The sequence below is a fragment of the Pteropus medius genome, unplaced genomic scaffold (assembly GCF_902729225.1).
Source record: "Pteropus medius unplaced genomic scaffold, Ma_sr-lr_union100, whole genome shotgun sequence".
Classification (NCBI taxonomy): Eukaryota; Metazoa; Chordata; class Mammalia; order Chiroptera; family Pteropodidae; genus Pteropus; species Pteropus medius.
In genome coordinates, this window is record NW_024354911.1 from 6,005,663 (window position 1) to 6,029,106 (window position 23,444).

Genomic DNA, 23,444 nt, shown 5'->3' on the forward strand with positions numbered 1-23,444 from the left:
ACCATTTAGCTTTATTAGAAATTGCCAAACTGTCTTCCAAAGTAGTTGTACCATCTTGCTTTACTACCAAAATATTTTTGGTATAGTATTGTGTTGAAAATTAAGGTTGAGGCAAGGTCTTTAACAACAACGAAGTTAGTTACATTTTTTATTGTCATATTTGAATATTTCTCCTATGTTTTCTTCCCATTCAAGGTAAAGAGATGTTTTGCTATCAATTATTTTACATCAGAGCTTATCTTTACCAATCTAACAGGTAAGTCTTATTATTTATGTGTGCCTTATGATTTCTGAGACATGTTCAGGTAATTATGGGCAGATATTTTTCAAAAGGCTAGTATATGTAGGCAAAAATGAGAGTTCATGAATTTAAACTTAATCACTTTGAATGTAAATAAACTTGAACAAACACTAATTTTTTTCTCATCCAGCATTAATGCAATTCTTTTTTTCCATTAACATAAAAAATTTCAGAACAGTTTTTGGTGTTTGAGATGGATGTTTAAAAGGTGCTTCTCTCCTGCCCTCATATTGTTTATATAAACTTAAAGCATTTCTTCCACATTGTTAGGTGAACTAATTCATCACCTTCCTTCTACAAAACTGCTTCTCCGTATATATTTCCTATCTGGTAAGTGATATGTGATCACTGTCATCATCAAGTCAGTTGCCACTGTGTACTAATCTCTTACTCAGAATGATCTCAGAAGGAAAACTGTAAAGAGTCATCAAGGGATTTTAAGCAAGTGGGGATAATATGATTAGAATAATCAGAACTTAGTAATATTATACAGTATCTATAAGAAAGGAAAGAGATGAGTGAAAAACCAGTTATAAATTAGATTGTAGTAATAAAGGTGAAAAATAATAAGGGCTAAGATATCAAAAACTAAGGCAGTAGCCATGACAGTAAAGAGGAAGGGGTAGATTCTATGGAATTTTAGAGTGCAGCCTAGACAGAAATTAGTAATCATTTGAATACGAGGAGGAGAGGAATCTAAAATAACATCCAGGTGTCTCACTTGGGTGAATGATGTGGTAGCTATGGGGTATATACTTTGTCAAAATTCATTAAACTTTACACTTAAAGTGGGTACATTTTATTACATGCAAAATACATTTAAATAAATTGATTTAACAAAGAAATTTAAAGTATAAAAAATACATATTTGACAGATCACCATTTCACCTATTAGGTCTCCTTTATGTGGAACACTATTTTATACTGGTGGCTATTAGAACAGGTTTCACAAAGGCTTTTATAAGTTTTCCTCTAACTACCACAGGATGAGATAACTAATTTCAACCTTAAGATCTTAACTAATGTGAGCAGCAGGGGCAATGGAGCCAGTAGATGGTCTATGCTGAAGAGCATTTTTCTTCAGTGGCTCTGCATATTTGAACAGAATTAAACTGAAAGCTTCTTGAGGGCCAGAAATGTGCTGTGACCAGTGCCCCAACGCCTGACTTAGTACCTAGCATTTAAAAACTTGTTCAGTAAAGTTTTGGTGGATGAATGGAAGAATATGATGAATTAAAATAATTTCAAAGGGCATATCCTTGACTAAAATAATTAATAAATAAATTTTCTTACACTGTTCTTAGAATTGTTGTTTAAAAGATATCATGCTACTCATGACTCATTACACCCTAATATCTGTCACTAATCGGGTAGATATGGTTTAAAGATGTAAATAACATATCCATAACGAAGGGTACAGAAAACTTCATTCTATTCTAAGTAGATCCCAATTTTATTTCTATTTGTTATTTATTTACACGCTAAACTGCAGAGAATCTATGACTTGTTTTTATTGCTAAGTATAATTTTAAATTGAATGATTCTAATTGTTCCTAGTCCTATGTCTCACTTATTGCTTTGAGGAGTGGAATTAGTCTAATAATTACCAAATAGGTAGTGATAAACACAAACTTAGTATCTTTTCTGAACTCCAGTGAAAAGCGCATTTGTGGATATAAAAGAAAGTAGTATGCCCAGTTAATGTAGTCATTATGAAGCATTTCAGAGACCTAGAAGACCTGTTGATGTCCTTCTGGTTTATATCTCTAATTCGAGCACAACCAAAAAGAGGCACCAGGAATAGGAAAATCATTGCAATCCACAGCAGGTACTATCCTGGCAACTCTTCTCAGATCAGCTGCTAGCACTGACACTCAGAATGAAAGTCTTTATGCTTTGAATAGTTTTATTAAAATAAAAATAAATCTGTGTTTGATCCACAAGATACCTCACAAAATTTCATTTCCATCTGCAAGGCATCTGACCAATGAACATGCCAGACATTCTTAGAAATGCACTGAGAAAGTGCGTATGATTTTAAAGACATTCTCTCATCAAACAAAACAGTACTTTTTAAGCACAAATATAGGTGAATGAAGAGTTATATGCTACCTAACCAAACAAAACCAAATCAAATTGTTTAAAACTAAAAACAAACCTCTCCCTTTCTCGCCCCCTCTCCCTCCTCCCCCCACCAAAAACCCCTGGAAATTGAACAGTAATTATAGTGGAGTGGTACTACTTTTAGGAACAGTCTCTCTTTTTTAAAGAACACTAAATTGCTTGTCTCTTCAGACTACCAAGAATGGAAAAGCCTTTGGTCCAAAGGCTGACATTTAACTCATAATTTGACTTTAATCTTTTTCCAGATTACTCATATGTTTGTTTTCCCTCTAGCACTTTCCTCCCAATATCACATCTGCTTCCTATCTGCTAAAGAACCTACAGAGGAACAATCTGTCTCTCCTGACCAAACTCATATTTCAGGAGGAAAAGAAAACATTTTAGTTCCTTTTATGCTTAGTTAATAAAATACAGAGAAAAAATTAAATTCTCATATATGCATGTATATACCACACAGATATTTAACGATTCTCAAATACAAGTTAAATTACTCCAATTAGAAAGTTCTTCCCCAAAAGTAAGTCAGGTACTTTAGAGAAAGGAGTTTTACTCTTCCATACCAATAAATACCATGCATTCTGAAATAATCTTAATGAAAAGCTTACTTATTTTATATAGATCAGTGAGAATTTTGCTGAATAGTTACTATGTGTCTAGCAGACTGATGTGAAATGAAATGTAGAATAAATCAAGTGTGCTCACCGGGACTTAAATATACACAACTGACAAACAAAATAATTAGAAAGATCTATAAAATAACATGTACTTAAATATTAAAGAATGAAGCACAGTTAAAGAAAAGGGCGCATAATGATGTTTGTATTTTTGATAAAATGAACTAAGTTTGTGGACTGAGGCTGTTGCTAAAAACAACTAAAAATGATGGATAAAATATTTTTAAAGTATTCTCAAATATATCCATGACCTGCTAAAAAAAAAAGTGAACTACACAAGCCAAAAAAAAAGAAGTAGAAAAAAGTAAAGGTGGGAACTCAGAGAGGTAATCAGAATGTTGAAACTGACCTTTTTGCTGTGAGGGCATTTACTGAAGCCAGTGAACATGAGCTTTGGCTTACATGATCTTCAAGGCCAGGAACCAAAGACAACTCCCAGGGGCCACCCAAGTTGGGGAGTTGTTAATAATCTGAGGTCCCCAAGGGCTAGGTTCTCAACATAGGGTGAATTAGTTATAAGCTTTCCCCTAAAATATTGCCTATCTTAAAACTTGAGGCTAAGTAGAAAGGGAGGAAAATTCTTCCCTGATTACTTATAACCATGAACCACAATTTGCAGCCTAAATCCACACTAAATGGATGATCTAAAATATTTCAGTAGAAGAACTGATTTTTTTTGAAGAGCTCTCAGGCTAGTTATGCCTATAGAGATCTCACAGAAACAAATGAAATTCCTCCACGGAGGAACCTACCTTCACACAAAACCCCAAAGAATTCCCAAAAATAAGCTACCAAGAAAAACAAACAGCTCACAGTTCAAAAGGAAATAAAGCATTCTGATTGACAGCTAGAAGAAACAACAGAAGACATAGATTAACTCAAATTTCTTCAAATAATGGGATTATCAAACACAGAAAATTAAAAAAAACTATAGCAGATTTCAGAAATAATGGATCCAGATAATGATTGTCAGTGACTGCTAAAATATTTAGGTGAAACGATAATGGGGAATTTTACTTAAAAAACGGAACAAGCTAATAACAGCTGAACCCAATAATCAGTTTTAACATTACCATAATTTTTTCTATGTGTATATTCTCTTCTCTTTTACATTTTCTTTCATTTTCCTGTGTCTCTCCTTTTGGTGTTCCATAACAAGTAACCATCTACGTCAATGTCAATATATGTTAATTAATGTTAGTCACTAGAATTCTTTTTAGTGCATGATGGTAGTAAGAGTTCTTAGAAATGAAATGGTTCTAAAGAATCTAAAGACACCAATATAAGAGATTATATTTTGTCACAAAGCAAAAATATGTTTGAGACAAATTTTTTTCACATGAAAAAGATCTCGAAATTTCCTTTGATAAATGTTAAATAAGATAAACTGAGGCACATTAAAGTTTTGAGTTTATTTGAGCAAAAATCGATTTAAATTGGGCTGCTTCCAATTTAGCAGATAGAAAGGAGCTCCATAAAGCTATTCAAGTGAAAAGGAGGAAACATAAAGAGTTAAACAAACATAATAGAGAATAATGTTAAACCATCTCTTTTGGTATCTTTTGTTATGACAATGTCATTGACAACAATTCAATAAAATAGTGTCTGTACACACCTGGCTGACAGAAGACACCAGCAAAGTTGAGTGTCTCAGAATTGTAGATGATAATTCTATTAGCTTTCTCCAGGTTACAATAACCATTTTCTAGCATTTAAAAGTATGATAGCTTCAGTCTTGGGTGATTCACAATGACTCTGATTACCAAGGGTAGATTTTAAGTTGTGGTAATGTTCTTGTAATGCTAATTTGTGACATTGAAACCAAATTTTAAGTGATAAAGGAAGTTCTTAGTGATATATTTCCTCTTCCTGAATTGATATGTGAATGCGAATAAGCCTCTTCAAATTTACTGAAGAAAAAAAGAAAGGATTCTTTGCAGTCTCAAAATGTGATAAGGATAATTCTAAAAAGCTAAAATGCTCATTTTAGCCACTTTCAACATTTACATTGCTTAATAATTACACTGCCTATAAAGCAAGTCAAATAATATCCTGTCAACAAAGATCTAAATTCATTATTGTATAGGTAAGCTGATTTCTGGGAAAACAATGAACTTATGTAGCATTTGCCAATTTCCATGGCATAAGTATTCCACAAATGGGGGATTTCAAGCTACCAAGATGTCGCTGAACTGAAGAGATGCATATAACTGGCTCCAGCATACCACTACAGACCAAATTCCTCTTTTACATTTAATGGAAGGACAGCTATAATTCTATAATAAAATTTTGTTATTTGGAGGAGCTTCCTTCTATTGATGGTTTCACAGTATTATTGTAACCACACTGTAACCACACACAAACCTCATTTCATTTCTTTAATATACTTTTTTTCCTGATTCAAGCCTGGTCTTGCCCAGATAATGGCATTGTGACTCACTTGTCTTCCCCACCCTGATCCTCTCACCTCTGCATGCCTACTCCTTTAATCATTAAGCCTCAGGTCTATGATCATGAGGACAATAAGTTTCTGTTACACTAAGGATAACATCTTAGCATTAGATGTGTTTCAGCTCCAGGCCCATCAAGGCAGAACAAACCTACTGGCCATAGGACGACACGGGATGGTGGGATGGCACCATAGCTGATTCCAGAACCAAACACAATGATCAATTACCCCAGCCCCGTCCAATCATCCAGTCAGTAGCACCCAGGCCTCGAACTCCCTTAGTTTTCATGACTACTTGGATTTTTCCCTATGTAATCTGTACTTCTGTACTCCTGGGGAGCCAGGTCTTTGAGCAACAGCCTGCCTGTGTCTTTGGGACTTGCAACTCTCTAAAATAAATCTTTACTTTCTTTGCTGCACAACCTGTACATCTCTCTTCTTTGACTCAGACACATGCAGGTAGATGGACGCCATTTGTGCTGGTAACATTATTTGAACTTTTTATCAGCATATACACACAGAATACACAAATCATAAGTACTCGATTTTGCACAAACTGAATATACCCATGTATCCTGTAGCAGATTAAGAAACAAAACATTACCCATACTCCATTGCTACCCCCTTGTGTCCCCTTACGGCCATTACTCCCCCCTCAAAGTAACTCTTCCCCTGAGTCTAACACTATAGATAAGTTTTGCTTGTTATTCAATTTTACATAAATAAAACATACATACGCCCTCATTTGAATCTGGCTTTTATTTTGTTCCACATTTTTTTTTTTTTTTTGGAGATTCATCCAAAAAATCATTAATCATATAGCTGTTGTTTGCAGCTATAGTTTGATAATTCTTGTTGCTGGGTAGTATTCCATTATATAAAAATAGCATTAAATTTACTTCCTCTATTTTACTACTGGATGACATCTGTCTTGTTTGCAGTTGGGTTACTTAATTAGTGCAGCTAAGAACATCCAGGTGAACATGTTAAGTATTTCTATGGAGTATATACCTAGGAGTGTTTTGGGGGAACAGGGACTTTAACCATTATGTAATATTTAAGCTTATAATAGCCTATTCTTAATAAGGATTGCACTTTCCTGCTTCTGTTGGCCTGTTAGTCATCTTACTCGTAATTATATATTTTTTGTCTTTTTGTTTCAGGTAGAACGACCCTCTTCAATATTTCCTGTAATACAGGTCTTGTGGTAGAGAATTTCCTCAGCTTTTGTATGTCTGGAAATGTATTTATTTCTCCTTCATATTTAAAGGAGAGCTTTGCTAGATATATTATTCTTGGTTCCACTCCTTCCTTGCTTGTAGGTTTGTGCTGAGAAGTCCAATGATAATTTAATGGGTTTTCTTTTATAAATTACTGTCATCTTTTCCCTGGCTGCCTTGCGAATTCTTTCTTTGTCATTAATTTTAAACGACTTTAATATAATGTGTCTTGGAGGAGATCTTTTGGGGACGGGATAATTGGATATTCTGTTTGCTTCTTGGATTCTAATATCCAGCCTTTTCCATAGATTTGGGAAATTCTCATCGACTATTTGTTCCAATATGCTCTCTAATCCCTTCTTCTTCTCTTCTCTATCTGGGATACCCATTACTCTGATATTGCTTTTCCTGATGGTGTCAGATAGTTCTTGCAGAGTTCTTTCATTTTTTTTTTTCATTCTCAAGTACCTCTCTTCTTCCGTCTGTGTCGTTTCCAGATTTCTGTCTTCGGTATCACTAATTCTTTCCTCCATCTGGTCAGCTCTATTTCCTAAGCTTGCTATTTCATTCTTCATTTCTTTTAATAGGTTCTTCATCTCCAGAAGTTCTATTTGATTCTTTTTCAGAGTTTCAATCTCCCTGTTAAAGAATTCATTTTGTTCATTTTGCTTCTAATTTCTTGAAATTTTTGGTCAGAATTTTCATGCATCTTGTTAAGAAGTGCAATCCTAAATTCTCTGTCACTTAAATCACATATTTCTATGTCTTTAAGCTAATTTTCTAGAGATTTTTCACTTTTTTCTGAGCTGCCTTGTCACTTTGGTTGTTCATGGTGTTTGATGGACTATTTCTCCACCTGAGCATTAACAGGAGTGTACTCCGCTTCTCCCCACACCCCCACCGCCAAAAACAAAATTTATTATGTAGTAATCTCTCTTCAGAAGATTGATAAAAAAGGTGTTTCTCTTGATTTCCAGTAGATAGTGTCCACGCCTCTTGGGTCTGCTCTGAGTATAAAAATGCTCCTTTCTCTCAAGTAGGCTGTATACTTCCTCTGTGATCAGGTCAACTTCGTCCCAGGGCACTACTCCCATGAAAGGGTATGAAGGGCTATGGGGGTCTGGGACTCTGAAGAGGGCCTGAAGTCCCATTACTGCCCCAACAGATGCAATGTTTTGTGGCTTCCTTCTGACTCAGCCTGACTGGGTTGGGGTGGGGTTGATTGGGAGAGGTAGTGTGTGTGGCTGCTTCCCTTCCCATAGTGCTGTCTCCCAGGTTTCATCCATCCTGCTTTAATTTCACTGCGCCTGTCTCTGGTACCGGCTGTGGTGTATGTTTCCGTACCGGTTGTGCGAATTCCCCTGGGGCTCCGCGGTGCTAGCTCTGAGAGGATATGGGGTCGGGGGATGGCCCACTCTGGGTTGGTGCGGGGGTAGGGGTGGGAGGCACGGCCAGGCTCTGTGACTTTGCCTCGGGCTTGGCAATGGTGGGCTGCTAAGACACAGTTGTTGCCCCTCTGCACTCAGTCCTGGCTCTGCTCTCTGTCCTGATCCCTGGGCTCCGCTGAGTGGAACACGCTGATCGCTCAGGCAGCACTGTTCGGTTAACTGCCGAGAAATCTCCACTCCCCCTCCTGCTGCAGGGAGCACCAGCTATGTATGGAAGCTCCCTTATTTCTCCCAATCTATCCCCACAGACTTGCACGATTCTGACCTTCCAATGCTCTGATCTCTCAGGAGTGCTTGCAGGCAGGTTGGGTGTTATTTGTTGTGTTGTAGATTGTTGCTATTGCAAGAAGAGAGATCTGGGGCGATCCCTCACTCAGCCATGCTTCTGCCATCACTTATGGGTGATTCTTATGCAAAGTCGGAGTTTGAGACCACTGACCTAAACTTCAATATCCCTTTAAAATTACAGATTTCTAACATGAACCTCACAATTCCTTGCTAATATTAAGAAAGAAGTCACAATTCTAAGAGAAAGATGATTTCTCCAAAGTCACACTGTGATATACTGGCCAATGTTCACAAAGAAAATATGTTTAAAATGTGTATTGCAACATTACTTATAATGACAAAAAAAAAAAATTGCAACTGATCTAAATGACCATCATTAAGGGGTTCATTAAATAAATTAAAATTAATCCATACAATGAAATTGAATGTAGCCATTTAAAAAATGAGGTGTACATGCAAGGCTATGTAAAGGCACTAGTAAAAATTCTGCAATACTTCAATGCCAGTTGATAAAGTCCACTGCCCTCAAAACACCTAAGTGCCTCTCCTCGCTGTCTCTGTCTCAGCCCTGCACTTCCTATTGTTTTGGCAGCAAAAAGATTAACCCTTGGCACAGCAGGGGCCTTGAGACCCAGTTTAGCATTTATCCTTATGGGACAGTGTTCATATTATATTGGTTAACTAGTATACTATACATGTTATACTTGTTAGATTTTTTATCATCCCCTTGCCTACCTGTACTAATACATTGCTAACTGAAAAAGCAATCTGAGAAAAAAATCTATATAGCATGACTCCATATTTTTTAAAAACATTATTCATGTGTCAACAGTATTGGCCTAGAACCAAAAATCTGATAGAATCCTCATAGGTTTTCACCAAACATTTAACAGAGTTGTACTTCTGCACTTGAGGCTGGGAGTATGGAATGGCACATTCACTTTTTACCTTACACATTTCTGTACTGTTTGGCTATAAGGAGAAATGAAAGTAATGATAGTATTTAAAAAAAAAACAAACCCCACCTCATTCCATAATTATGCAACAAAACTTTTTTTAAGTGTTAAACAAATTATAACAGCAGCCTTCTTCACAGCTGTTCCTTTATGTCTTCCTTTCTCCCTCTGATTATAAAAGTAATACATAATATTTAAGGAAATTTGAAAAAAGTAAAATAACAATTTGGAAAATTTGGGAAAAAAAATAAAACCACACGAAATCCTTCTTCCTAAAGATATATCTGTTTATATCTATTTTAACAAAATGTAGATCTTGGTATATGAAATAGCTTTGTGTACTGCTTCCTTAACATTTTACCAACACTTTTCTATGTCATTAATTATTTGTAAATTATTAATTTAATGAATGTATAATATTTCAGTGTTTTGAGAATATCTTAATTATTTAATCTGTTGAATTCTATTTATCTATGGAAGAAATCAACTATATTAAAATGTACAGAAGTTATAAGAAATAATACACATGAGAACTAAACTCTGAAAGAGATCTTGTGGTAACAGATTCAGGGGACTATATTGTAAGGTTTGATTGGCAAAACCAGAAATATTTAATCAGAGATAAACGAGCATACCTTGGTCTTGGCATAGTTATTAGAGATTGAGGAATAATAAAGAAGAATGAACTAAGCAGTTTAAATCTTATTTCAAATGAGGCTTTGGAGGGAATTTGTGTAGAAAACAAAGAATGAAATCATTTTGAGGAAAAGAGATATACTGAATCTGTGTACTTATACTTTCTTGGCACAGTACTTGTCTTCTTTTTCTCTCTAGCATGTTTATAATCAACATAAATAATATTTTAATCCATGGTGCCTTTCTATTCTACCTACTACATAGAGGAAACCATAGACTGAAAGACAGTGGAGCTCATTCAACTGATAAGTTTTATGAGTTGGTTCAGATTACCTAAGGTGGTGGCAGCCTGCATCCTCCACTACTTTTGTTGTCTTTTGCTGCCATCAAAGACACTGCCAGAGGAGGTAGGATAGGTAGACTTGAATATGGATATAACTATGCTCCGGTTATCAGATACTTATGTTGTTTCTATTCTGAGCTGCTATATGAAAAATTCCGCGATGAGAATTCTTATAGTATTAGTTTGCTAGGGCTGTCAACAATGTACCACAGACTGGGTGGTTTAAAGAACAAAATTTTATTTTCTCATAGTTCTGGAGGCTAAAGGCCAAGATCAAGGTGTCAACAGGGCTGATTTCTTCTGAGACCTTTCTCTTTGGCTTTTAGATGGCCATCTTCTCTTTCCATCTTCACAGTGTGTAAGTGTCTTAATTTCTTCTTACCAAGACACCAGTCATGTTGGATTAGAATCCATCAACATGACTTCGTTTTACCTTAATTACTTCTTTACATGTCTTACTTCCAAGTACAGTCTTATTCTAAGGGAGTTAGGACTTCGACATATGAATTTTAGGGGACACAATTCAACCCATAATGCTTGTTCATAAATCTTTATGCACATTCTTAGGTTTGATCTCCATATCCAAATCCATCACTTTCTTCTCTTTCTAAGTCATGAATGAACAGAAGTATGTATCGCTTTTAGAAATGGCAGTTATTATGAGGAAGTTACATTAAATTTCATTTGCCACATGAACAGAAAGAATGACTGTCAGGAAGATTTGGGTGTATTGGTAAATACAGCATCACTTCCCTTAAGATTTCATCAGAACATTAAATATTCATTGTAGCACTTTTGACCTTCCTGACCAATTTTAAATACAGCAGCATGATGCAGCATTGCTATTTATCTCTTCATATTAGAACAAATGATTTCTGACATCTCTCATTTCATTTCATATTCAACTCACAAGAATAATAACGAGAATAATATATTCATTCAGGAATCATGAGGCTTTCCTCTAAACTGAATGGCATCATCTTATGATGCTCCTATATACATCATAGTCTTTCACTCGTGAGCAACATGGCAATTTCTATATATTCAGGTTATCAAGTAATAACTCCAAGTGCTGGTTATCTAGCCTACATGGGCATAGTTGCATAGTTCAGAGAATTTTAACTTAATGTTACAACCCCTTAGCTCTCTGCAGCCTTTAGGAAAGAAAAAGATTGTTTATTAAAGTTGTACTGCAACTTTGTTTTAGTCATTAACAGGAAAAAGGAATGTTTAAAGGGCACTATATAGGATAGGCATTGGGATCATTGATAAAGACAGAAAAATGAGTAAAACTGCATTGCTACTTTTATGGAAATTACACTTTGGTAGGAGAGATAGGTATATATACATAATATGTATTATATATGTATGTCTGTATATATGTAATACACATATGTATATATTATGCACATAGGCATGCATGCATACACATATATGTGAGAAAAACAAAGAGGAATAAACTCAATGTACCAACCCATCCTCCAAATAAAAAAAATACAGAATTATAAGAACAAATAAATTACATACAACCAATGCCCATAACATAACTAAAGATAGATAATGCCCAACTAGCAAATTATCTATAAGTAGGTAATATGGAAGGGCAATTTTTTAAAAAAAAATACCATGTGGAAGAGAGAAAAGGGGAACTATTAATATGCTTAAAACCAATCTAAAATCACCACCAGTAGAAGAAAGTCCACTAGGTGCAAAAATATTGGAAGAGTGCCAGTAGATGAGAGCATATACTACAAGGAAGGGACTTTTAAGAGCACATGATTCCAGGTAGCGGTCTTCAAAAAGTTATCGCTTTTGAGAAGGTAAAAAGAAAGGTAGAGAAGGTATTTGGAGTTTGGATGATGAAGATGAAAATGAACAAAGAGGCAAAAATGGAAAATGTAGAGTCTTACAAAATACGAGAACCAAAAGATAAAAATTAAAAAGACACACAACTCTTTCCCCCAACACACATATATACACACAGTACTTTGCTACATTGACAGAAGAAATCAGCCTTGACCTAACATTCTTGTAAACTACCCAAGCCCACAAAATAAATTGGCAAAAACAGACTAAATTTATAGAAAGTTAAGAATAGAAAATCAAACCCACTCAAACTGATGAAAATTCCTACCTCAAAAAGAAACATGAAGAAGAAAACTGTAACACAATATTCCACACTGAATTAAATATCTTCAAGCAAGCATTTGGAGGTATGGAAAGCCACCTTGAATAAGAAATTCAAAATTTAAAAGCAGAAATGGAAAATTAACAGGAAGAAATTTAAAGACAGTTGATTGAACTTAGGAAAGAAATGGAAGAGAAAGACAAAATCATCGCAGAATCAAAGATTTAATTACAAAACTCCTAAGGAGAACAGACTTCAAATAAAATTTTACTAAGGGACACAGAAGAGAGCCAGAGAGATGACCAAGAGAATGAAAATGAGGCAAAGAAATCAAATGGATCATAAGTAAAGTGGTTGAAACCAAAGAAGGCCAAAGCAAACAAGTATGTATAAGAGTTCCTAAAGATTAAAAAAAAAAAAAAAATTTTGAACAGAACTAATACTTAAAACATATCACAGGAAAACTTTCTGGAAATAAGATTAACATGTATATATTAAAAAGGTCCAAGAGGTAACTGGAAAACTTAACCAGAATGATCAATTTGAAAACATATCCCAATAAAACTAGAGACTTGAAAAAGAAAAGAAAAAAATCCTTAAGACTTCTGAGCACAAAGATCAAAATTGAAATGAAATTCAGACTGGCATTAGATGCTCTATACACAGCTGGCAATACAAAGTAAAAATGGAACCATATTAAGAGAAAAAAATTATGGAAAGAATGAGTAAACTTAGAATTTTCTATTTAGATAAGCCGTCCTTCAAGTGTTAAAGTATAGGAAAACTTTTAAACAAGCAATATATCAGAATATTCTGTACCCATGATCATACTGGATGAGCTCCAACCACCAAGAGATGACTAAGGACACCTGAGCAAAAGGACAATGACGAGTATTTAATAATTAATTATAGATCTAAGACTAAAAGGCAGGAACCTAAGTGGAAGAACAACATGGTATGTATTGTCTATTATGTGTTTTAGGTGCAGAAAAGTAGAAATCATGCAGCTAAAAAAAGGAAGGCGTGAGAAGGAATGAGGAGAGTATAAATTCATGGTTATTGTGTAGGCAATACATAAGAGTTAAAAAATAGCATTTCAAATGACATGACAATAATGGAGAAAATAAGAAAATGGGACAACTGAAGATCTAATGCACAGCATAATAATTATAGTCAATATACAAACTTCAAAGTGCTAGGAGACTAGATCCTAATCTCACCACAAAAAAGAAAAAAAAGATAATTATGTGATGTGATAGAGATGTTGGCTAATGTTATAGTGGTGATTGTTTTGCAGTATATAAGTGTATCAAATCAACACATGGTACATCTTAAAATTAATACAACATTATATGTTAATTTTGACTCAATTAGAAAAAGAAAACAGAGGACTAAAGGCATTTAGATAATGTTAAATAAAAAGTAATCAATAGAACAAAAATACAAATACAAAATACAAAATTTCCAATACAAAACTTCCAAAATACCAAAAGAAATTTCAAAAGCAAAGAAAATACATCATATAAAGAAGCATGCAAGTATAAATATAATGCACATTAGAATTATAAGATTATATGACAGAGATGAAGATTTCAGTCATAAGAATAAATATGAATGTGCTTAACTCACTTATTAAAATAAAAAGATTTTCAATTTGGCTAACAAAGCAAGACACAATTCTATGCTGTTTAGAGGAGAAATGCCTAAAATAAAGTGTTTCATAAAGACCAGTGGTTGGCAGACTATAGCCCATGGGCCAAATGTGGTTTAGTACCTGTTTTGTAAGGCCTATAAGCTAACAACAGTCCCTGTGTTTTTAAATGGTTATAAAAACTCAAAAGAAGAATAACATGTCATGACATATGAAAATTATATAAAATCCAAATTTCAGTGCCCACAAATAAAGGTTTTTTGGAACACAGCCTACTTCATTCATTTATGTATTGTTTATGGCTGCTTTTGTGATACAAAAGCAGAGCTAAATAGTTGAAACAGAGACCACTTGGCCTGCAAAGAATCAGGAATATGATACCAATCTAGATTCTCTGAAAAGACACACACACACACACACACACACACACACATACACACACACGGATTCATATAGAAATTCTACCAAACCTTCAAAACTAGATAGTAACAACGTTTCATAAATTGTCCCAGAGCATTGAAAATTAAGGAAAACTTACTAATTCTTTTTATGAAGCAAATATAACATTGACATCTAAACCTGATAAAAATAGTACTTTAAAAAAAAGAAAAAAAATGACAAAGGAATGACACTTGCAGGTATTATTGCAAAAGTTTTAAATATTAGCAAACAAAATTCAACACTGCATTAAGAAAATAATATCCTTCTACACAAAAGAATATCCAAATGGATCAAGCATCTAATGTAAAGACTGAAACCATAAATAAATGTGTGAATTCCTCTCTAGTACACATGTTACTACTACTGATTTGTGCAAAACAAAACAAACAAACAAAAAAACACAAGGATAAACCAGAAACTTATGATACTGGTTATCTATAGGAATGGGTAAAAACAGAATGGAAAGGAGGAGGGCTGGAAATGGGGTAGAAAGAATGGGAAATGACAGATCTCTGAGTAATACTTTTCTGTGTAGTTCTGAGTTTTAGAACCATGTTATTACTACACAGACTGAAAAATAAATATATCAAATAATATTAAGGTTGAAGGGAAAAAAACAAAAAAGAGAATACAAACAGAAACAAATAAATCTTACATTTCCAATGAATAACATAATCACACTGGAAACAGTGAAGCGAGCAGAAGTAACCCAAGCAACTTTTGAACACAGTTCTTTGATTATAAACCTTTAGGCTAAAGGCAAAATACAGTGTAAATAATTATTTAACCCTGGTTAGTAGTTTTTTTTCATTCCGCAGAAATATGGGTCAGCAATTCTGAATCTATTTTCTATATATTCAAAGATTAAACAAATAAGTAAATGTATATAATGCAGCATCAATGTCAGGGAAAGTAATTATAAATATAAAAAGGGAATGTGGTGGATAACTAAAATAAGCCCTGTTGTGTTAGACTGTCACAGAAGTTTCATGATTGAATTCATGATTGAAGGTTTCGGTATGAAGCCACGTTTTTAAAAAATGCAGATAGACAAATAAAGATGGTAAACACAATAACAATACACACACACACACACACACACACTTCTTTTATATTCTTAATTTTATATATCGAGAAGGCCTAGAAGCAATGATACCCCATACCTGGCACTCAAATCTTGGTTTCTAAATACCATTTTCCACTAAAAATAATCAGAATTCCTCCAAAAGATGATCCTGGAACATCTTGTGCCATAAAGTAAAGAAGTGCTCAAGGAATGATGAAGAAGAACATATTGAAAGATTGGTATAGGCCAGTTTGACAAATCTGGGAAAATTTGAGCATCAAAATAAATAATAATAGTAAAGGATTATAGCCTTCTCTTTCCCTGTAAAGCAGTCACTACAATTCCTGAGAGCTAAAAGTCTGACTCCCTCTAGTAAATACACTTTTTTAACAGTTCACAGCTTGAAAAGGCATGACTCCAAGGATTAATGCAATCGTGGTAGAATAAAAGGCAATGACTGAGGCATCCTTGCTCTACCAAGAGTGCAAGGAAGTGAAGTCCGACCTAGGCACAGGTATGTGTGTGCTTATACTTCATGTATTCATATGTATTTGAGAAACATGACTCTGAGAAGTGACAGAAGAACCATGCTGTGGAAGAAGCAAGAATCTCTGATATCTAGGCCAAGCAGACAGATGGCATTGCAAGGTGAGGGAGATTGAGTAGAACACACACACATACAACAGGAAATGGGATAAAATGATCCAAAGTGAAGTAGTTAGTGAACAGCAATCCCTAACATTAATGTGAGCTAAGACATAAAAGAAGAAATATGTTTATTAGATATCTATCATTATCTCCCTGCTCAGCTTCCCTTCCCTGGTAAAAGAACACTTCTTTTCTGTAACAAACCCAATCCACGAATGATCCCACCCCCATCGTCCTAGGGGATAGGGAACATATGTCCCAGGCTCGAGCTTTCAATGTGCCCTATATGCTCCTGGCCAGAGTGATTACTTTCAACTGCGTACTTGACCTATATAGGTACTGTCAGAATCCTCTGCAGCAGTGCTTCCCAATTGGTAATATACATTTGTATCACCTAGGGATCTTTTAAAAATGATGATTCTGATCTAGTACGTAGAGGGTAGGGCTTGAGATTCTGGATTTCTAATAAGCTCCACAGTGATGTTAATGCTGCTGGTCCAGGGTCACAGTTTTGAACATTAAGGCTCTTCAGAAACTTCAGAAACTTATTAGGGAGGAAGGGCTCTTTACCTCAGAGTGGCTAAGCTGACAGTCTGGGGTTCTGGGGCTGTTGGCTTTTCTACAAGTTGCAGGTTGGTTTGTTTTATGTTTCTGTCACTCATGTCTTTGTGTGCTCTCTGTCGTTAGATTATATACTCATAGAAAACAGAAGCTTATATTTATCCTCTGTCACTCCCCACAATGCCTTACTTGGTGTTTCATAGAGATGCACAATCAATGTTTTTCAACAACCAACTGGGAAGAAAATTTAACTTCTTTATATGAAAGAAATGGAGAAGATATTTTAATAAAGTAGTAAAGGATGTGAAGGCGGAGGATCAGTTATTCACTACCATCCTCTGGATATCCCGAGACCGCCCTACATCCTGAACCCAGAAAGCTATGAAAAACTGGCATCATTCTTATGATCCCACAAGTGGGTCATTATGGAGAATCGCAAGCCAATATCCCAAAGTACAAAAAACAAACAAACAAACAAACAACAACAACAATGACAAAGATAAGATCAAAGGAACTACAGAAAAAAATATTATGAATCTGGCTTACAGATTCATTCAGTGCTTCCCAGGAGATTCCTAAACCAAACACTATGGTCTCTAACATGGCATCGACAATTGCCGTTGTCAATTCCTTTTTAAAGCCAAAAGAAGGAAATTTTATCAAAACACAATTCCTAGATATCAGAGGGGTCGACAGTTTCAAACTGCCCTTTAAGATGTCTTGTGAGTGTGTGATTAAGTCACTGTGATATTTTTCATGTGCCCAGAACAAACAAGCCTACTTAACTCACTTCCGTTCAAGAACAAGAATCCAGAGGTATGCTCGTTCATAGAGAATTCCAACTCCAAACTCCCTCAATAAAAGTCAGCTTTAATACTAAAATCTAATATGGAGAAAAGCAAGTAATTCAACCTCTCTAATAACCTATTCACACGTCCAAATACACATACACGATTCCTAAAAGGTAAACTCCCAAAAGGAGAAGTGCACACATAATAACCCTAGGTTCACTTATTTTTCTTTCAGGTCACCTCGTCTCCAGGATTGGAGTGTTCTCTTCAGCTCCACTCCTCCCAGAGAGGTAGCTCTCAGTTTTCAAATTCTTCTGCCAGTGAGTTGAAAATCCAGTTCAGGAGAGATGTATTAGGAACCCTGATTATAGGTGCATATCTAAACCGCATTCTGCTATTCTATACTCCATTTGTCTGATTCCTATATTTTTCAACTGATTCAAAACTTAGAGTAGAATGGAAGGGTATGATTATCAATCATCCCTTTAAACATCAAAAGTCAGCAGCTTCTATAGACATATAATCCTTATAAATTTATTCCTAAATAATTTAACACAGTTTTTAGATTACAGGTATTTTTCCATCACAACTAGGAAAAAGTATTTTTCTTTTGAGAATAACACGACCTGCACTCTCAGACATAGACTCAAGAATGACTATATTCAGACATACTTATTGTGTGTACATCTGAGAAAGTATCCTGATAACTTAATCCTACACTCATAGTCTTTCCTTTTCTCTCTGACCCATAACAAAATCTGTGATCAACTATAGTATCTTTCGCTAGCTAATGTTTTCTGGTTTAACTAGTTCTTTCACCAATTTCTTCAATAAAGGTAAGAATATATTAAATGATAAGTTTTGAAGGCATTTCTGTAAAGAAATAAAGTAATAAGGTAAAACGTGAAGTTTTCTGGACAAATAACATGATACTGGAGCAGAGTTAAAAGAATCTAAGAACAGATTTTAGCCCACTTTTAAACTGTTTATTTTAAATATCGGTAAGGCTTTTGACAGGAAATAGACATTTACCAATTCAGGATTAGCTTAAGCCACTGGCTCTTGGATAAAGGAATACAGTATTGTTGATTTAAAGGAACTTCATATTTAGTACCAGGCAGCTAGATGGCAAAAATAATATATAACATGAAAATTTGGAAATCTAATAGAAGGAACTTGCAATTTTGGCTATGATAGTATCAGACTACTCTCCCAATGTAAACAACTATGAGACTGTACAAAATATATGAAGCAAGTACTGAAGAGACAGCATAGGGCTGTGATCCTTGAGAAACACATGAAAGCCACATTAATCTTGGCTTTCTTCCACTTGGAGACACTCTCCAGATCACAGCATAGGAAAATGGAATCAAAAAGAGAACAGGGGTCTCACTAGGTAGAAGAAACAAAGGTCAGAGTTAGGGTTTCCTGAGGTTGCTGAAATTTGGAGGGAGCGGGTAGTGGAGAAGAGGGAGCTGTGTAGAGCAAAATCTCTAGAAATCTGCACATGGGTCTCTTAAGTATTTGTCTGAATATGTGTATGTACCAACACAAGACTCCAAGAAGCCTAGCAAAATATAACTATTGAGAGGCTGTGAAAGGAAGAGAGTACCTATAGGCCACACGAATCTGGGGGACATTGGAGTTCCAACTAGACAATGTGAAGAGACTTCAGTGAACATTCAGGTTATACAGTTGAGACCCTCGAAGGATTATAACTTAGGTATAGGCCTACTCTATGTTGGCAAACAATGTGAAGATGTTCCTGTTTCTGCATGATCATGGCTTTCTAGCAAAGAAAAATGGCACCTGGGTTACACGGTGATTGTATAGATAGAGATTTCTGGGATGATATTGAAATTTGTCTCCCAGAGCTATGTGTTCATACTCCAAAAGGTAATAAAACTGGGAGCCATTTGTTTACATTTCAAAGGGTAATTTACCTTCTCCTTCTCCCCCACCATTCTCTCTTCCATAGAGGGGAAGAGGCACAGCTGTACAAGCAACTCCTTTATAAGCTCCAAGATTAATAAGTTTTGGTTTCTCTCATGTGCTAGACACTCCCCACCATGTATATGTAGATGATACCTGCCCTCATCATATAACCCCCAGGGAAAATGGGGCATGGGAAACCAATACAAGATATTCTGCAGGTATATCAGTCAGCCTCTGATCCAGAATTCTTATGTTTACTGTCAGGATAAAATAAATATGTATATAAAAACTGATTACTCTAGTTATAGAATAAACATTACTTTAGACTTACTCTAAAAAAATCTAAAAATAAGCTTCAACGGGATCAATCTGATTCTCCAGTAGGTTAGCTACCTTACAGAGCAAAACTCAAGAGCCTCTAAATGCAGATTCTCAACAACATAACGTCCGCAATACCCAAAATGCAATAAGAAATTGCCAGACAAGTGAAGCAAGAAAATGTAATATCAAAGAGAAAAAAAGTCAATAGAAACAGTCCCAGAGATGACATAGATGGTAGTGAAAATCAGGTAGCTATTTTTAATCAAGAAGAGGGCTCTGTTATCTTGGCATCATGATTCAGGAACTAACTGAAGCAAAGTCTCAAGTTTTTGTCCAAGACTCAACTTTGAATCTACTTAAATGTTCAAAAAGTATCCCCACTGAAACCTTCAATCACAGAAGAGCGCCTTTGGTCTGGAAGATCTTGTGACAGCTATTACTAATAATCCAACTCTACTATAAAATAATCTTAATTTGGCTTTCTTATCTTATTTACTTTTCAGCAGTTTATAAACCAGGGAACAGCCATGATGAATTAGCTGCAAACTGAATCCTCAGACAACTAAATAAGATAACATGTTGAATAGGACTGTTAAGAATTATCAGCGAATACTGAAAAACATAGCTTTAAACTTTGGCTTTATTTATTCATTAATTAGAACAGTAATAATTACATGCTCACTATGTGGCACATATGACAGATATTATGATAAGTTAAATATGGCCTAACTGGACATATATAAAATGGATATTATAGTACTCTAAGAGATACTGTAGAGGTTTTAGAAAAAGAAAATCATTCTACTTATGTGGGGTTTGGATTGAATCATAAAGGATGAACAAAAATTCCTCCAATAGATCAAACCTAAAAGTTCTGTAGGTAGAAGTACACATTTGGGGTTTGGGCATGATTGATTTTAAGCTTGTTTTCTTCCTGAAATTAACCAATCAATTTGTTCAGTACCCATTTACCTTTGTTTTAAATGTTCAAATGTTTATGTATCGGAAATTTTCACTGTAAGCTACTTCAAACCCCTTTTAGAAGAATTTTCTACAATACAAGTATAAGGAATAGCAACGGAGGAAGCTATTTATATGCCTTAATTTCTGTTTGCATTTTAGGTTTAATCTACTTATACCTTAAATCTATTTCTGAATATATTTTGGATTTCTTGGCATTTGTAGGACAACAAAAACTACAAAAAGAAATCATAAACCACATATTGATCTCAATTCATCATACCTATTTGTTTCTGAACCTAGAAACAACCACACTCAGTATATCATGTAGTCAAGAGTAATTTTAAGACTCAAAATTTCCCTAATACATACCAAAAATTCTCCTGCAATTTCTAGAACCTTCACATTAGCAAAACCAAAAGGGCCTTTGATACGCTAATGATTTTAAAAATGTTAGTTCATTGCCATGAATAGCTATCAGCCTCTCAGTTATGTATGTGTGAACCCACTCTGAGACTAAGTGTGCAAACACCCTGCTCACAGAACCTTAGTTTAATTTTAGTTCAGGAATCCTTCCTTTTATAAAAACTCACATACATATACAAATAAATTACCTTTACACTAATAAAAACTAAACTTTATGATGATAGTAAGAATATCTAGAAAACAACTGGGAAGTTCCTTCATAATGTTATAAATAAAATCCATGGTAGCATTGTACCTAGAGGAGAAAGATGCTTTAAAGGACTGTAGATGCTGATAGAAAAAGGACGATAAAATAAGACATATAATAATAGTAAAAAGTAATGGCTATCCAATAGATTTTTTTCTCTGCCCTTCTCTCTTTCAAAGGTAATGCAAAAGAAATAAAAGAAACATGATAGAGGGTACCCAGTTTCTCCACTGCCTTGTACCTTTGCCCTCCTTTTTTTCTTTTTTACTATCGACTACCCCTGCCCTAAAACTTTGACTCTTCAGTAAACCACAGGGCTTGCAAAAACAGTCCTCAGAAAATACCATTCTGATGGTTACTGAGTCCCGAAGCAAGAGGAAAGGAAGAGGAACAACCCCAACTGCGAATGGAGGTTAAAGTTGAAAATTGCCTATGCTAAGACTACAAGGTCACATATATTCAACTTTCCAATATCCTTTAAAAGCTCTGACCCTGCTTCATTTGGAGACTTACCACCTGGTTTTCGGGGGCTCCCTGACAACACATTTGAATGAAGCCTTTAACCTCAGTTGTGTAACTTAAGTAATTTTCTCTTGGCAGTAAATTCTATATGCAACTTAGTAAATTAGAAGATATGAAGCAAATGTACTCTGTTCACTTTAAAGTGCTAGCTTAGGCAAAAACAATTTATAAAATTTATAACTGCACAAAATACTATAAAGAATATAAGACATATAAAGAAGTTGGTTTCTAATGCTTACTTATTTACAGAGCTTTAATAGGATAATGTTATGATTTCAAAGTTCTGCTGTGTGAACAGCGTTAAAGCTAATTCTCTGAAATCAGAAAAAAATCTCCATTGTCTTCAATAATACTGCCTCTTGGCAAGAGTACATGGTATCATGGTGGTCATATTCTATCTGTGTAGTCAGTAATCTGTCTAGCATGATATCAACAAATACTTTAACAGAAATAAAAAATCATTTTGACTACAACACAAATATAAAACAATAGTCAGAGAAAATTAAGTAACAAAACTGTATAATCCTTAGCTTAGTGTAGAAAATTCTAACATGTCTTGATATTAGAATGCAAAGTATTACAAACAGCACAGTCATTTAACAAACTAAACATCCTAAAAACAAGAAAAGGAAGTCGAATATTTTAAGCATTTTAATATTTTATAACATTTTAGAATAATTTCTACTTTTGCTCTCTAAAAAGAAAAGTTGCCTACGATAAGGTAATATTGAAATAAGGTATACAAAAAAATTATATGAAAATTGTTCATTTTTATTTTATATTAGTAAAAGTTTTATGTTTTCAGTAAAATACATTTAGATCCAATAATTACATCAACTCTGAACATGATAAAACAAATTTATCTTACCTCAAAGTCTATATGTCTAAAATGGTAAAACAAACCTATCGTTAGTTGTGGGCATATCTTTTTGCTTAATCCTTCTAAAAGAATTGAAAAGCTGCAGCTGGGCTTGACCATCAGGCACTAAGGAACTATCTATGCCTTCGCACAGATAGTTTTGCTTATGGCAAAGGAGTAAAACAGCAATGGTTAAAAAAAAAAAGCCCCTATTTTTAGAAATTGTTTTGGTTGGCCCTCTTTAGATGATGTCTATCACATTTTAAAAATGCAATTAAATGTTTGTCTGAAGGTGAATCACATGTCAGCCATTAGGCAAATACTTCAAGAGTAGCTAAATGGGTACTAATAATGAAAATTTCCCCACAAGTATGTAGTCACTTCTTAAATTTAAAACTTTTCTTAGTAGGTGGTCAGAAAAGATCTGTCAATAGTTAATTTCCTTTGTT

General features: G+C 34.7%; 1 protein-coding gene across 10 annotated transcripts in view; it reads right to left on the reverse strand.

Annotated features, from left to right (window-relative positions):
- The window catches only part of LRRC49 (leucine rich repeat containing 49), a 127,413-nt gene that overhangs the window by 51,083 nt on the left and 52,886 nt on the right, over positions 1–23,444 (reverse strand). Inside the window, exon 1 of one of the 10 annotated variants that reach the window (XM_039856402.1) lies at positions 23,005–23,023. The exons of the other annotated variants lie outside the window; for them this stretch is intronic. The gene's annotated coding sequence lies outside the window, so the exon portion shown is untranslated. Of the gene's footprint in view, positions 1–23,004; positions 23,024–23,444 lie in introns of those variants that run through there. 10 annotated transcript variants of the gene reach the window in all.